A 17,262-nucleotide genomic window follows, 5' to 3' on the forward strand; every position below is an offset into this window, starting at 1 on the left:
ACAGTATTTAGCCTCATTGCCACCCACTGCCACCTAATGGTGAGACCAAATGTTATTGCCTGATGGGAAGTGTAAACATGACGGGCGCCTGGACTGTAATCACAGAGACATAATCAGCCTCAAGGAGGACAGAGGGGCCTGCAGTGGTGGTGCCTGGCCCCTTCACACCCACCCTCAACCAAGGTCAGGCCCTGACTGACCTCCCCACACTTGTCTGAGACCAGAAAAAGGGACAACGTTGAATAGCAGCCCGTGGAGGACCTAATTACTCCAGTCCGGGCCTCTTGCTGAGCCCAAGAGGCCTCCAAATCATAGGAAGATGTTCCCAGTCACCTTGCCCTGGGAAAAAGGTGTCCCACAAAGCAGTCCTTCCTCCTAAGTCTTAAGCACAGCTCCTTTAACGCAAGCTCAATATCTCTTCTGCTCCCTAAATGGAGTCAAAAGCTCTGAAAACTTCAAACAGCGGCTTTTAAGACACCTCCCTACACCCTACGGAAAGAAATAATTTGCCATAGAGGTGTCTGCCCCACACACCTTAAAACAGAGTGTAATAATGTTAAAGGCTTATGGGGTAGACAGCAGTCTAGTCCTCATCCCGTTCCCCCCAAAGTTAAATTCAATAAGGATGATCCTCCCTCCAGCTCAGCGTAAACCCCAAGCCCCACCCACCAAACACAGGAGGCAGAAACCCCTCCAGATCACTAGCACTACAGCCCTCATAAAATACACCCCGAACACCCACTTCGGCCTGCCCTGTCCCTCAAAGATTATAAACATCACAGCCCTCCTCCTTTGATGGAGCGCTCTCACGTTCTCAGGGTGGCTCCCCCCGCCAGCGCCTCAGTGGTATAACCCAGACGGCGCTACCAGACCACACTCGCTGTGCAGCTCCCTCCCCCAAAGCCTACACCTCTCAGAACGCTCCATAGGAACTGCTCCCACGGCCCCGAATAGCTACAACCGCCTACATTTGGTAAGGCGCACCCCTCGATGGCTTAGCGCTGGCCCACCAGGCACGCTCACTCCACACCCCACGAGTTCAGCCCGCAGCCCGCACATGCTAGGTCCGTACCCCCAGCTCTTCAGTGGTTCGGTCCTCGCACTTTGGTAGGCGGACCCCCCCCCCCGCCGCTTCAGTGGTGCAACCCACCGCCCCCGCCCCCCGGCCCCTCAGGGTTGGAACCATCGCCCCCGCGCAACCACCCCAACTCATTCCCCGAAGGTGGGGGCTCGAGAACGGCGGTCCCCGCCCGACAGGCACCGGTGGTACGGCCCAGCGCGGCACTGTGGGGGGTCCCACCGCGCCCACCGCGGGGGCGGGGGTGGGGGGGGCGTTCGGGGACACGCACTGGCGCACTCACCTGTCACCGGCAGCCGCTCAGCCTCTCCGGCGGGGTTCTACTCCCTCCCATCACCAAGCTACGTTTGGACACGCTCCTGTGTTTCCTGGCGGCAGTGGCAGCGGCGGCAGCGGCAACGCCTTCTCCGAGCCAGGCCCAACGGCTCGCACGGCGCGGCCCCCCCCGCCCCCTCCCCCCAGCCCCCGCTTACCGCCCCGTCCCACCCACTGGCCGGAAATACCGCCTTCTCTCGCCACAACAGGAACTGACGAAAAAGCGAGAGCGGTAGAGCGCGAGCCGGAGCGCAAGCGCAAGGAAAAGAGGAGGTGGACTTAAAGGAGAACGCCTTGGTACGATAGGCAAGTCTGGGCCGGCCTGGGTTAGCGATGTGCCTTGCGCAGGCGCCTGAGGAAAATGAACAGATAGTGAGCAGGCGCAGTAGAACCCTGACCGACGCCCGCTTTCCCTAGAGGCTAGCAGCGGTGTTTCCCGACAACCCGTGCTACTCATTTGCATACGCTTTGATCTCCTATTACAATGCTCTTGCTTTTCCTCCCGGTTCCGAGGCTCTTAAAGGTCCTGGACCTCAGGTCAGGAGGGATTGCCTTTTCGGTATGCGCCTCACGGTTGAGCTCATGCTCTGAAACCACACAAACCCAGCTTTGAATTTTCCTGCTGGTGACTGGGCAGAGGCTCGACTTTTTTGTGTGTGCTTCAGTATCCACATCTGCCAAATGGGAACAGTCATACCCGCGTAGCTGGGCTATTAGACTATTTTATGTAAACAGAACAATTTATGTCAATTAGACATTCTGTGACTCCAAAATATTCTTATCTGTTCATCATATAGGCAATTAAATATGGGATATAACTTAGGAGCTAATTTGGGCCTTAAAATCACCCTGCAAGAAAAGAGTTTTGCACACATTCTGGCCCATTACTAGCTAGTGTACTAGACAGCTTTGGGACATGTGGCTCCCAGTCCCTTCTCTCACATAGACTGGGTGGGGCATGTTAGTTTACGAATTTGGGTTTCAATAGGCCACACAGCTTGGCAAGTATGCATCGGTTAGTGCATAGTTCTTCTAGAAAACCTGGCTGGGAGTTGAAGAATCCTGAGTTCACCTAAGTCTGTGAGAGTGTTTTGGGCAAGTCCTGCTCAGGGGTGGACCTTAGGGAACTAGCCCTTAGCCATGGGTTTTCAGCTTGGGACTAGGTGCTCTGTATACCTAATTCATGGTCTTGCCCCATCAGTGTTGATAACTCTGAGCAATGCCTCCATCACCACAACCCTGACCATTTTAGAGTCTTTGAAAGGTGTCTTTCCACTGCACAGAGAGCCCCAACAGGGAAAAGACAAGAAAGTCATCACTGTGTACTCAGCAAAGGGCCTGGACAGAGTGGGCCCGCCAGGAATTTTTGTTTCAAGGATTAGCCCTTCTGGCCTTGGTTGGTGTGGGTCAGTGGATTGAGCACAAGCCCACGAACCAAAAGGTCTCAGGTTCATTTCCTCATCAGGGCACATGCCTGGGTGGCAGGCCACATCCCTGGTTGGGGGCATGCAAGAAGCAACCAATGGATGTTTCTCTGACATCTTGATGTTTCTGTCCCTCTCTGTCTGTCTCTCTTCTGCTGTAAAAATAAATAAAATTTAAAAATTAATAGCTCTTCTGCTCCAATCTAGACTCAAGGTTACTGTGGCCTACCCTCTTCTTCCTCTGCCTGCTGAGCAGCTCACAGCCCATTCTCCTACCTCTAAGTCTTCTTGAACAACTCGAATCCCTGGCCCTCCTAGGGCAGAGGTAGATTACCTCACTGAAACCTCCAGTGTGCTTGTATATAAACTCTTTGTGGTCCTATTAGTCAAAGGTAATGGCTTTCAAACTATTTTAAGGCCTAGTACACACATATGTGTATGCATAGTATAATGAAACAAAAGTCACCAAATATTTATCCTTATGTGTGATGCACTCTGATATTTAATTTTTTCTGACCCACAAATGGGTCATGCCTTGTAGTTTGAAAGACACTAGTCCAGGGTTGAAGAGCATTCACTAGCTTTGCAGATAGACCCTAGTTCTAATCATGCCTTTCCTATGTTCTTGTCAAAATAACTTTACTTCTCAGAGCATGCTTTTCCTTATTGCAAAATATCCATAGAATTTATTTAGCAATTGTTATGGGCCAGCTTATGTTGTTGCTGTCAACATCACCATGGCGGTTAGTGCAGCAGTACTTGTCCCAGGACCAGTTAGGGGTAGAGGCAGGATTTGAACCCTGGCAGTCTGATACAAAAACCTGTGCTTTGTACCTGTATCAATATTACACACAATGGGAAGTATTGACCCTACGCTTGTCCCTTGTGTTGTTTTGGCAAACCACTTAATTATTGTTCTGCGCCTCAGTCTCAATTTCCACATCAAGGGTGATCGAGGGGAAAACTCCCTAAAACCCCAAATTGTTCCCTACCCTCTAATCTGTTCTGTGAACTCCTCTCCCATAACTAAAAATATGGGCTGCTCATGCATTTTTCTGGGGAGGAATGCTGGTAACTTCTCATCTGAAGTCTGTTCAAAGGACTCGATTCAGAAAAAAAAAAGTTTTAAGGATCCTGCCCTGAGGGATGGAAAGGGCATCTCCTCAAAGCCCTTTTATGTCCCCAGGAGCAGACATCAGCCCATGGAGTCAATTTCAACCCTTCTCATGGAGATTGGGCTCCTGTTGATGATTGGACAAGCTGCATGGACCAGTTCCTAAGATTCCCCAAGTGGAGAGGCTTCTACTCATCTCCAGGACGTCTGGGGGCCTATCCTTGGCAGTGGTGGAGGTGGCCATGAGGGGTGAATCCTCTCTGCCACATGGGCAATCAGGAGATGAAAGCAGAAGGAATGAGAATTCCCCCGTTCTTCAACCTATGCAGAGCTGTTTCAGGGGAGAAAGTCCATAGCATTGATCAAATTCTCAAAGAAGTCTGGCACTATTAAGAAAGAGGTTTTTTGGTTTTGGTTTTTGTTTTTTTAAGTTTATTTATTTTTAAAGAGAGAGGAAGGGAGGAAGAAAGAGAGGGAGAGAAACATGGATGTGCGAGAGATACATCCATTGGTTGCCTCTCACACACACCCATCCTGGGACCTGGCCTGCAACCCAGACATGATATGCCCCAACTGGGAATCGATCCAGTGACCTTTCAGTTCACAATCCACTGAGCCAGGAAAGAGGTTTTATTGAAAAGCATTTCCCACATTATACAGAAATGTTGAAATATCTTTGACTCCCCAGCTAGAAGTTACGAAGCCCCACCCTAGATGCTACTGTGTTAGGAAGATATTTTAAATGTTGGTTCCAACTTTTTTCTTATGAACTATGTTTCTCTTTCAAAAATTATAATAGAAGACACTATGCACATTCAATTTTTTAATACAGGAGATTCCGAAAACAAGTCAGTGGTTGTGCTATGCTACTGTACTTTGGGGCAGACCTTAAAATGAAACATTTTCTACACTCATTAAGATCAAACACCTAATGGTTGCCAGATGGGAGGGGGGTGTGGGGAAATAGGTGAAGGGACAAGGGGATCAAGAAGTACAAATAAGTAGTTACAGAATAGCCATGGGGACGTACAATACTGTACAGGAAACGGAGTAGCCAGAGAAGTTATATGCATGGCCCATGGACATGAACAATGGTGGGGGGATTGCCTGAAGGAACTGGGGGTGCTGGATGGAGAGGGGGAAAAAGGGGCAAAATTGGGACAACTGTAATAGTTTAATCAATAAAGTATAATTTTTAAAAAAGATGAACACCTTAACGATCTTCTCAAACACAAATGGCTTCCCATCTCATGAGGAATAAAAGCTAAAGACCTCACCATGGTCTTCAGGGCCCTATGTGAGCTGCCCCTTGCACCATTATGTTCTAGACACACTAACCTCTCCACCAGCCCCTCCAAAAACACAAGCTTATTCTTACCTTAAGGCCTTTGCACTTACAGTTTCTTTTGCCTGGACTGTTCACCCATGATTCTGATTTTTGCCTGACTGGCTCCTTTTTGTCTTTCAGAACTCAGTTCAAATCTCAGCTCTTTGGAGAGACTTTCCCTGGCCACCCCAAATCCAAAACAGCCAGGCTATCACTATCTCCTTAGACTTTTTGAATTCCCTACTTAACACTTAATACTAAAGTTTTCTTTTCTTTTTGTAACTGTCTTCCCCATAACCAGAATTTAAATTTTCCCAGGAGGGCAGAGAACTTGTCTTGAGCACCAATGTCTTCCTAGTCCCTAGAACAATGATCAGCACATAGTTGGAAGTTGGGGATCAGAAATATTTGTTGACTGACTGTGGTTTTAGTTAAGGTTAAAGTTTGTACTGGGGTGATTACTTCAGGTCTGAACTTGTCTACTTACAAAAAGTTGAACAAACATTAATAATCTCTTAACCTTTATTGAAGAACTCCCACATATCAGGCAAAATGCTAGGAACTGTACATGACCTTGATAAATGTTCCTGCAGGTACAAGTATTTGTAAAGCCTATTTTGAAGAAATAAACATAGGTCCAGAGAGTCCAAATATCACACAATATTGTGCCGCCTGGATCCATTCGCAAAGATGTCTCAGGTCAAAACCACACTTTTACCCACAGCACTGAACTTAACATGCGTGGAGCCAGATTTGAGATACAGCAAAGTCTCGTTTTATACTAAGTTATGCAATGTGGATTTGAAACAGCAAAATATTAAAACAGAGTTTCCACGTTACTAAGGAAAATTGAAATGATATGAATATCATTTCTTTTTTAGGTCATCACGAAGGACATCGACCCCTGGCCCAATAGCTCAATTGGTTAGAGTTTGGGCCTAATACGCCAAGTTTGCTGGTTTGATTCCCATCAGGGCACATATAAGAATCAACCAATGAATGTATAAATGAATGGAACAAAAAATTAATGTCTCTCTCTCTCTCTCTCTCTCTCTCTCTCTCTCTCTCTCTTTCCCTCACTCCCTCCTCCCTCTCTTATTTCCTCTCTTTCTCAAATCAATAAATATTTTTTTTAAAATAAGGGCATCATTTCCTAACTACCCAAGGAGGTGATTTATAAACTCTGTTCTAGCTGTTACCACAAGATGGCGCCACATGCACTAACCATCCCGGCTGGACCTAGCTGAGCATGGGCATCAAGATTCCTGCCACAAGCTCAGGGGGCCTTTGTGCTGTTATTTAAACATTCACTCTTTAAAAGTAAACTGACACTGCTCTTAAAAGCAACATGTTTTGTTGGCAGGGGTTTTTGTACTTTTTTTGCAGTACACAAGATTTTTAATTTCATACACTCCGATTCATTTATTTTTGCTTTTACTTCCCTTGCCTTTGTGGTCAAATGCATAAAATCTCTCCGACCAAGATCCATAAGTTTAGTACTTATGTTTCATTCTATGTAATTTATTGTTTCAGATCTTATATTTAGGTCTTTGATCCATTTTGAATTAATTTTTGTACACGGGGACAAACTGTAATTTACTTTCATTCTCTTGCATGTGGCTTTCCGATTTTCCCAGCACCATTTATTGAAGAGGTTTTCTTGTCTCCATTGTGTATTTTTGGCTCCTTTGTCAAAAATTATTTGGATGAATCTAGGTCAAGATGGTGGCGTAGGCAGACATGGCTCGCCTCTTCACACAACCACATCAAAATTACCACTTAAATATAGAACAGCCATCACTCAGAACTGTCAGAAATTGAGTTAAATGGAAGTCTGACAGCTATGGAATTACTACACAAACCACATCTGTCGGGATTGGTAGGAGGGAAGCAGACACGAAACAAGCTGGTCTCTCACCCACGTATAGTGGATAAAAATTTGGGAGAAATATCTCAGGAGTGAGGAGTCCCAGCCCGACACCAGGCCCCCCAGCCAACAGTTCCTGTGCCAGAAAGATAAGTCCCCACAAATTCTGGCTGCAAAAACCAGCAGGGATTGAGTCAGTGGAAGAACTTCTGGAGTCCCAAGCAATTCCTTTTAAAGAACCCATACATGGATTCAGCTACTCAGACTCATTCCCTCTGAGCTCCAGCACCAGGGTAGCAGCTTGAAAGGCAAAAGTGGTATAGAGGGAGAAACTGAAGTGTGGCATCAAGGCCAGTAGAGGCCATTGTCTCTTTTCTAAACCCTCCATCCACAGATCTGGCAAGCTGGTGCCATATCTGAGACTCCATGAACCTAGCTAACACTATTTGACCTGCCTTGGAGATCCCCAGAGACTCAGCCCCACCCAACTTACAGCCCCACCCAAGCTGCTTTTCCACATGAATGGCTCCTCTTGGTTCATGCTTCACAACTTCCTAAATACTATCAAACGAGCAACAGCTGGCCTCAGTGAGCTCCAGGCCCCACACTCGCAGCAGCCAGCTAGATTCACACCTCGGGTTTGCCTAGGCATCTCCAAGCCCAGCACAAGAACCAGCCATCTCAGATTGCTTTATAGCTCAGGTAGAGTGGCCTGGGTCGGCAAAACCCAGGAAACCCCAGGGCCAGCGCACCTAGTAGACAGCTACAGACCACATGAGAGCACCTGGTGGTGCCCCTAAACAGCTGATCCTCCGCAGAGGGCAGAAATGGTGGTCAGTGGTGACAGCCAGTCCTTGCAGCTGACTGGCCTGGGTAAATTTCTCCCATTGATCTACCAGCAGCAACTGAGGCTCAACTACAAGCAGAGGGTGTACTCAGCCCACATGAAGGGCGCACCTCAAGTACCCAGCTTGGACTTCCAGCCAAAATGGAGGCATAGACAGACACACTGTGTCTCTCTCCACAACTAAGAAGGAACAACTACCTCAAAACTCGAAACAACCAGAAGTTCCAGAAAATCAGACGGCATGAAAGTCCAACAAACAAAGATATAATGAAGAAATACTCATCCAAACAGGTAGGAGGGGCAGAGAAGACGCAGTGTGGTGGTGGCAGCACTGGTGGCAGTGGCAGGCCGGCAGAAAGCACAGTTACACATTTTAAAAAGTCAAGAGGGACACCTGGGGAGGGTTCCCATCTCCTCACTAGACCACACAGCTCATGGTCCCAGCATCGGGGAAAATCCAGCCTCATTGCTTCTGACTGTGCAAACCAGTGGGGGTTGGGGCAGAGGAAGAAACTGCCGGTCTCTCAATAGAGTCCGCTTGTTTAAAGGGCCCCCACAGTCCTAGAATCCAGAGACCCTTCCACTCTGGGAACGACAGCCAGGGCAACAGCTAGAGAGGCACCAGTCCCATATGGAAGTGGGAAAAGTGCCGGGAAAAGGGGTGAGTGCTGGGCAAGCAGCATTGTTCCCTCTCAGACCCCTCCCCTACATAGAGCCACAACGTGGTGAAACAGGTCACCCAGTACTGATGAATCCCCAAGGCTCCGCCCCTTACAACTTAACAGGAGCGACAGCTCTGTCCGGGACATGGAGGCAAACAAACACAGGAGCCTGTCAGGATGAGGAGACAGAGAAGTATGGCCGAAAGGAGGGAGCGGATCAGGGTTCCAGTGAGAGAACTGAGTAACAAGGAGATAGCCAACCTAACAGATGCAGAATTCCAAACACTGGTGATGAAGATGCTCACAGACTTGACAGATATGCTTGAGTACAGTAAACGCATAAGAGAAGAAGTGAAGGCTATGCTAAGTGAAATGAAGGAAAATCCACACAAAACCAATGGTGAATGGAAGAAAACTGGGGTTCAGATCGATGCTTTGGAACATAAGGAAGAAAAAAACAGTCAGCAGTGCAGTGTGAGGAGACAGGAATTGGAAAAAATGAAGAGAGGCTTGGGAACCTCTGGGACAACTCTAAACGTGCCAACACCCAAATCATAGGGGTGCCAGAAGAAGAGGAAAAGCAAGAAATTGGGAACTTATGTAAAGAAATAATGGAGGAAAACTTCCCAAATTTTGCAAAGGGAATGGACATACAAGTCCAGGAAGCACGGAGAGTCCCGGGTGAGCTGGATCCAGAGGGGACCACACCAAGACACATCATAATTAAAATGCCAAAGGTGGAAGATAAAGAGAGAATGCTAAAAGCAGCAAGAGAGAGGTGGAGAGTTGCCTACAAAGGGGTGCCTATAAGACTATCAGCTGATTTCTCAAAGGACACTTTGCAAGCAAGAAGGGACTGGCAAGAGGTATTTGAAGTGATGAAAAGCAAGGACTTACAACCAGGATTACTCTATCCAGCAAAGCTATCATTTAGAATGGAAGGGCATATAAAGTGCTTCCCAGACAAGGTAAAGCTAGAGGAGTTCATTATCACCAAGCCATTATTATATGAAATGTTAAAGGGATGTATTTAAGAAAAAGAAGATCAAAACTATGAATATTAAAATGACAACAAATAACTATAAACAACTGAATTTAAAAAGTAAAAACAAAAAAAGAAACTAAGCAAACAATCAGATCAGGAACAGAATAGGTATGGGGATCATTTGGAGGGTTATCAACTGAAAGGGGAAAGTTGGAAAAAGAGGGAAATGGTACAGGGATTAAGAAGCATAATTGGTAGGAACAAAATAGACAGGAGGCTGTTAAAAATAGTATAGGAAAGGGTGGAGCCAAAGAATTTACATGCACCACCCTTGGATCTGAACCAAGGCAGGGGCTTGCTGGAGGGAAGGGGTTACGAGGCAGACGAGGGTAAAGGGAAAAAATTGGGATAACTGTAATAGTATAATCAATAAAATATACTTTAAAAATTATTTTCCATATACATGTAGTTTTATTTCTGGGCTCTCAATTCTGTTCCATTGGTCTGTGTGTCTGTTTTTCTGCCAAAACCATGCTTTTTTGAGTCACTGGGGAACACAATTTTCGCCGAGTTAGATCTGACACTTGTTTTTTACTAACTTCGCATCTGAATACAAAAATGACCCCAGTTTTTCTCTATCATGTCAACTTTTTAAGATACAGGATACCCTCCCGTTGTCCCAAAAATCGTACAAAATGTACATACAAAGGGAAAAAAAGAAAAAATTACCTGAATAGACTGTTTATTTAGAGTTATTTTATTCATATAAAGGCTATATATTGTTACTGTAAGTCAAATTGTGTACAAATAGTAAAGTTGTGCTACCAAACATACATATTAAGGTATTTTATCTTTTCAAACGACAGGCTAGGAAATGCCAAAATGAGATACTTGAAACAGTCTCCTTCAGTTGGCAAAGCTTTAACAAATTGTTTCATGAGAGCCAGTTTTATGTGCAGAGGTGGGAATATAATGTTCTTTCTGTCAACAAGTGGCTCATGTAGAATGTTCGGATCACCAGGTTTGAGGTCAGATCTTGGAGGCCAATTCAAATCCACCCGTTGCTTCTCACGAGCTCTGCTGTCCCACATACACAGAAAACAGGGATACTTGGTGTATCTGCATTGCTGACCAAGAAGGAAGCAGACCATTTTAAGGTCCACACAGATGATCCAATTGTGCTTGTGATATTGCAACAGATCAATGACTCTCTTTACGTCTTCACATTCTTCACAAAAACAAACTGAATGGCCAATTGGGACTGCACCAAATAAATTGCCATTGTGGAGGAGGACACACTTTATGCTCTGCTTTGATCTATCAATGAACAGTCACCATTCAGTTGTGTTATAGATTGGAATTTCCAATTCCTCCATTAAACCATGTATGTTATGGCAATACACAAAGCCACTGTCACTTCGAAAGTACTGCAGAAAGGCACTTTCTCTTGATCAAAAGTAGGATGCCTTCGCTCCTTTTTCAAGCAAGTTTTTCTCATGCAGTCTTGATGCTAGGAGTTCTGAAGCCTTTTTGGATAATCCCAAATCTCGTGCCAAATCATTCAACTCATGCTGATCAAATTCCTTATGAACTGAGTCATCTTCAATTTCAAAATCTTCATCATTGCTGTCACTTAGTTCTTCACCATACTTCTGTTTTTTGAAAGAGGGTAGTTCAATGAAAACTGACACTGGGATTTCAGCTGAATGAGGCACTGGGCATATAGCTCATGGTAGACTAGGATACTCTATTTTACACTTATTTTTCTTATTATATTCTCACATTTTCACTATACAAAACTAACAGTCACTTGAATGATCTCTGGGCTCTTGCCAAACCATAGATATACCAAATGGCAATTTCTCACGTGTTCCCTTCATCCACATCCGTAAACTCCTGACACACTGCTTACACACCTTCTGAGGGGCCCAAGACTTATCTTGATCATCAAGTTTTACTTTAAAGCATGCAAAATAGGCTTGCCTGACAAATGCGCTGATGTTTGTCCTTTGACTGGGAATGGTGAAACTGCCACAGATATAACAAAACGAATCAGGGTTGTTTAGGCACTTATGACGAGAAATAGCAGAGGCAGACATGATCTGAAGGAAAGGAAATAAGTATATATGTAAATTAAAAACAAATTCTGCTAACTCCTTGTATACAGGCAAGAACTCGGACTACACTTCGGAATACAATTCACTATATAGAGTGGCACACAACCTCTCACCACACTGTCTCATGTGTAACTGAATAGTCTAGAGAAGTATGAACCTGTAGCCGGTCTCAAAGGTCATCCCCCACCCCTCCCCACTCGAGGGAGGTTTGCTCTCAGCCAACAGGAGAGCACTAGTGCTTCCCTCGATCCAGGCTCGATCCAGCCTAGAGTGATCACATTAAGATAAGCTGTATAGAAAAAACTGGATGTGATAGAAGAAAACTACCTGCAGTTTTGAAATCAGCATGCCTATTTAAGTCTAAAATAGCTGAAAAATCAAACTCAACAGGAATTATGTTAAAAATTGTTCCCCTGTGTTATCATTGCTTTGCAGTATAATTTGCAGTCGGGGAGTGTGATACCTCCAGTTTTGTTCTTTTTTCTCAGGATTGCTTTGGCTATTCGGGGTCTTTTGTGGTTCTATACAAACCTGATTATTTTTTGTTATATTTCTTTTTAAAATGTCCTTGGGACCTGACTGATGTGGCTCAGCTGGTTGGGCATTGTCCCACAAACCAAAAGGTCACTGGTTCGATTCCCAGTCAGGGCACATGCCTGGGTTTCAGGTTCAGTCCCCGTTGGGGGAGCATGCAGAAGACAACCCATCAGTGTTTCTTACACCAATATTTCTCTCCCTCTCTTTCTCCCTCCCTTCCCCTCTCTCTAAAACCAAAAATAAGATAAAAAAAATTTTAAACCAGAAATAAAAATGTCATTGGGATTTTGATGGGATTCCTTGGGTAACATGGACATTTTAACCATGTTGAGTCTTCCAATGCATGAACACAGAAACAAAAAGGCAAGCAACCAAATGGGAGACGGTATTTGCAAACAACAGCCCCAACAAGGGGTCAATATCCAAAATATATAAAGAACTGCCCTGACTGGTGTGGCTCAGTGGGTTGAGCCTCATTCTGCAAACTGAAAGGTTGCTGGTTTGAATCCCAGTCAGAGCACATGTCTGGGTTGCCGGCCAGGTGCCTGGTTGGGAGTATGTGAGAGGCAGCCTATCACTGTTTCTCTCTTCTTTCTCCCTCCCTCCCCCTCTCTCTAAAAATAAAGAAAATATTTTTTTTTTAAAGAAGATATGGTGCATTATACAATGGAATACTACTCAGCCATAAGAAAAGATGAAATACTGCCATTTGCAACAACATGGATTGACCTTGAGAATATCATGCTAAGCCCAGGGCTGCAGTTACATTATTTTTTAAATTATTTTTATAAAAGATTTTAATTACTTACTTTTAGAGAGAGGGGAAGGGAGGGAGAAAGAGGCGAGAAATAGCAATGTGCAAGAGATACATTGATTGGTTGCCTCTCACATACCGCCAACCAGAAACCCAAGGGTACCCAGCCCACAACCCAGGCATGTGCCCTGACTGGGAATCAAACCAGCAAACTTTCAGTTCACAGACTGGCGCTCAATCCATTGGGCCACACCAGCCAGGTCTGCAGATACTTTAAAAGGAAGCTTTTTCCAACAAGCACATTATTAGCCATCAGGGAAATGCAAATCAAAACCACAATGATAAGATATTTCACACCCACAACGAAGGTAATAATCAAAAAGAGGTGAAAACTCATGGACATGGACAACAGTGTGGTGACTGTGGGGTGGTGGGAAATGGGTGGGTAAATGGTAATGGAAAAATATAATTAAAAGAAAAAGACAGGTAATATGGTGGCAAAGATGTGGGGAAACTGGAATCCTCATACACTGCTGGTGGGAATGTAAAATGGTGCAGCCACTTTGGAAAACAGTCTGGCAGTTCTTCAAATGGTTAAAAAATAGAACTAACATACAACCCAACAATTGGACTTCTACGTATATACCCAAGAAAATTGAAAACATATGTCCACACAAAAACTTGTACATGAATGTTCATGGAGGCATGATTCATAATAGCATGAAAGTGGAACCAACCCAATGTCCATCAACTAAATAAATAAAATGTTATCTGTCCATATAGTACAGTATTATTCATCAATAAAAGTAAATGAATTACTGATACATGCTACAACATGCACCTTCAAAACATGCAAAGTGAGAGAAGCCAGACACAAAAGACCACATATTGCATAATTCCATATTTATGAAATGTCGAGAGAGGCAAATCTACAGAAACAGCAGATTTGTTGTTGCCAAGGGCTTGACGTGGGAGGCAGAGTATGGGAAGACTTTGGGGAATGATGGTTAAGGGTGAGGAATTTCTTTTCAAGGTAATGAAAATGCTCTAAAATGTAGTGATGGATACACAACTCTGTGAATTGTGTACTATAAATGGGAAGTGGGTGAACTGTCTGGTATGTAAATTATCTTAATAAAGTGGTTTTTTTTTTGAAGTTCTTTATGTGGTTCATACCAATTGACATTCCTATAGCAATGTACATACTCCCATTACTCCAGATCTTCCCCAACATTGAGACTTGAAATTTTTTGCCAGAGCACAGAACTGTCTTATTGTATATATCCTTTTGTACTTTTTGCATGAATGAAAAACATTTAAGTGTATGCTAATAAGTTGTTTTTCTGTTTTAAACATGGTTTCTACAATATATTAGGGTTTATATTGACTGCATTTTTTTAAAGGGGATGTTGCCCCAGTAGCAATGAGCACATCTCATACCTAGATCTTGGTTTCTAATGCAATCTAAGGCACTAAGGCTCCTTGGAGGAATGGCTGACTCTAGGACCAGGCCAGGAAATGGTATACAAGATGGACCTGGAGTATCTGTAGTGTGCCAGAAGGTAAGGAAGTGTCAACAAACAAACTCCTCCCCCCTTAAAAAAAAAACAACAACAACACTACATAATAATGGAAGTATGTCAAAGGGACACGGGAGCCAACCAAAAGAGCCCCAAATGGCCAAGCTGGTATTATGTAAACAATAAAATAAATAACATAGCATTGGGTTATAACCCAACATCTAAAATCAATATCCACGAGTCCATACCAATTTTAAAAATGACTAAGTTAATAAATAGGAAGAAGAGACAAGTCTTCCTTTGTAAGAATTCCAAATAATTATGTCAGTACTTTTCCCTCAAGAAGGTGGAGCATAAGCCCCCCAACTCTTTATGTGTGGGTTATGTGAAGTGACTGCTTTTCAAAGAGTTCCATATGGAAAGAAAGAAAGTACAACTTTACATGGAGAAACCTGACAAATCGTAGGTCCTCAAGCCAGGTGATAAAGGTTAACACACACAGTGAAAATCATGTTAATAGTGTGCACCCTAGATACAATGTGATAAAATGGCACTGTACCTCTGAACTCTTCCTCTGAACAGCACAGAACTAAGGTCTAATCCTGGGGAAAACATTAACAAATCCCAATAAAGGGACATCCTATAATATACCTAACCAGTATTCCTCAAAATGTCAAGGTCATCAAAAACAAGTCTGAGAAACTGCCATTACCAGGAGGAGACTAAGGAGACATAACAACTCCTTATTTCTCAGCATAAATGTTTGACGACATAAATGTAATATTGTATCCCAGAACAGAAAAAATATTTTAAAACTAAGGAAATCTGAATAACTACAGACTTCAGTTAGTATTAATGAATTTGTATTGGTTCATTAACTGTAACAAATACACTAATGTAAGATGTTACTATAGGGCAAACTGGATATGGAGTAGATGGGAACTTTGTACTAAGTATACTTCTCTATTTTCCTGTAAATCTACTAAAACTCTTCTTTAAAATAAAGTCTGTTTCTGTTTGATGAAGTTTGTGATGGCCTGGTTTGTAGTTCACAAATTAGGTCACCTTCAGTGTAGATAAACATCAGACCTTCAAACGCAGGTCTACAGGAGTAACGCTCACCAGACTAAGTCAGCTCACATCCCAAAGGAGGAAAAGAAGAGGTCAGGGTCCCTGTGACCTACCTCACAGCACCAGGCTCGGGTACTGGAGAAGGGGCGGTGATGCTGGCCAGGATCTTTGTAGCTGCTGCAGGCACTGCAGATTCTCATCTTGCTTTGCATCCACTGGTAGGAGCTACGAGAAGCGGTGACCTCGTCCAAAGACCACATTCAAACAGAATTATCACCATGGCTGACTCAGATCTGGCTTTGTGATTTAGTGTGAACCATGAGCTCACTGCCTCTCCATTTTCATGTCTGTATACAGGTCGAGTATAGAAGTCCCTGACTTTCATGATGATGCCCTGGCCCTGAGGATTCAACAAGTCCCTCAACTTAGCAAAGCATTTTAGTACTTCCTGGCAGAGGTCAATGTTGACTCTTAGCGTCCCCTGCCCCATTTCTTCCAGTACTCTCCATTAGATGAGTCCAACTGCTCTTAATTCCTTTGAGAAGTAAGGTGATAAATGTATAAATAAATCAGTTGAAGAATGCCAACAGTCTTGGGGGAGAGCCTAGTTCAGATATGCTATTGACCTAGGATTAGTATTTGTCCTGAAGTGATATCATTAGAACTTTACAAATTCATCCCTGAAGGGACCCCACACAAAAACAAGGTTATTCACTGCAGCACTGCTTGTCATAGCAAGAGACTGGAAACAACTTGAATTCCCTTCCAGAAAGGACTGGTTAAGTAAATTAGACTGTTAAGATGTGTGTGCTTGTACATGTGTACATGTTCCTCTGCTTGTGTGTATGTGTGTGCTGGCACACACATACACACATATATACATATGACTGGAAGGATAACTCAAGACATTGATGGCATTGGTGGACTCTGAGGAGAGGACTTGGGGGCCAGGAAATTCGGGAAGAAACTTTCCACTGTAAAGCCTTTTGTATCTTTTGCATTTTGCCCCATGTGTGTACTATTTATGCTGAAATATTTAAGAAAACCAGAGAAAAAATAACGCATCCCTGTGGGTCACAGCTGTTGGGGTTGGTTTGGGGGCAATCGCCAAATGAAATGGGTGGCACACTGGGGCTCTAGAGCGGCTGGAGGCAGAGGAGGGACATGGCTCCCAGTCCCTCGGGCAGAGGGTGGCAGGATGGGGTGTGACTCTCAAGGCCCATGGCATCCGAGAGCTGCCATTGCTTCTGCGGGCGGGCTGATCGGCTGGGAACAGAGATAACCCTAGAAAATGCAAAACCAAAACTCCTCCCCTAGGACCACCCCTCCCCGTTCCAAAAGGACCCCACTTCAAATCTGCACAGGGTAGGGGGTGAGGGGCCAGGATCTTGGTCAGCTCCCTGCCGTCCAGCTCAGTCCTGTCACAGGCCAGCTGGTGAGGCCTTCAGCTGTCTGCTTCCCTCCGAGCCTCTGTAAACAGCAACAGTGTCGTGACTTACCCACGCAGGCAAGCCTTCCATGGTAAATGAGCTAAACAAGTGTTTCTATCATTGTAGTTCCTAGTACACGTCAAGAAAGTATCCTGTGCTCTTAACTTTAGTAAATGAAACACTTCCAATTACCCCTGGCAGCTGTTAAAATTAT

At 44.4% G+C, this 17,262-nt stretch overlaps 1 protein-coding gene and 1 long non-coding RNA gene across 3 annotated transcripts in view; one reads left to right on the forward strand and one right to left on the reverse strand.

The window, feature by feature from the left end:
• Window positions 1-1,521, reverse strand: part of AKT2 (AKT serine/threonine kinase 2) — a 46,856-nt gene extending 45,335 nt beyond the window's left edge. Inside the window, exon 1 of the mRNA XM_090260514.1 lies at window positions 1,362-1,521. The gene's annotated coding sequence lies outside the window, so the exon portion shown is untranslated. The remainder of the gene's footprint in view (window positions 1-1,361) is intronic.
• Window positions 827-6,304, forward strand: LOC149994684 (uncharacterized). Of its 2 annotated transcripts, none has more exons than XR_016507754.1 (3): window positions 827-973; window positions 1,603-1,699; window positions 6,140-6,304. It is a non-coding gene; the product is annotated as an uncharacterized LOC149994684 (long non-coding RNA). The 2 variants fall into 2 exon arrangements; XR_016507753.1 differs by having other exon boundaries at window positions 835-973; window positions 1,603-1,690.
• The last annotated feature ends 10,958 nt before the right edge of the window (window positions 6,305-17,262 follow it).

Source organism: Furipterus horrens, unplaced genomic scaffold (genome assembly GCF_987537825.1).
Source record: "Furipterus horrens unplaced genomic scaffold, mFurHor1.1.pri manual_scaffold_13, whole genome shotgun sequence".
Lineage (NCBI taxonomy): Eukaryota > Metazoa > Chordata > Mammalia > Chiroptera > Furipteridae > Furipterus > Furipterus horrens.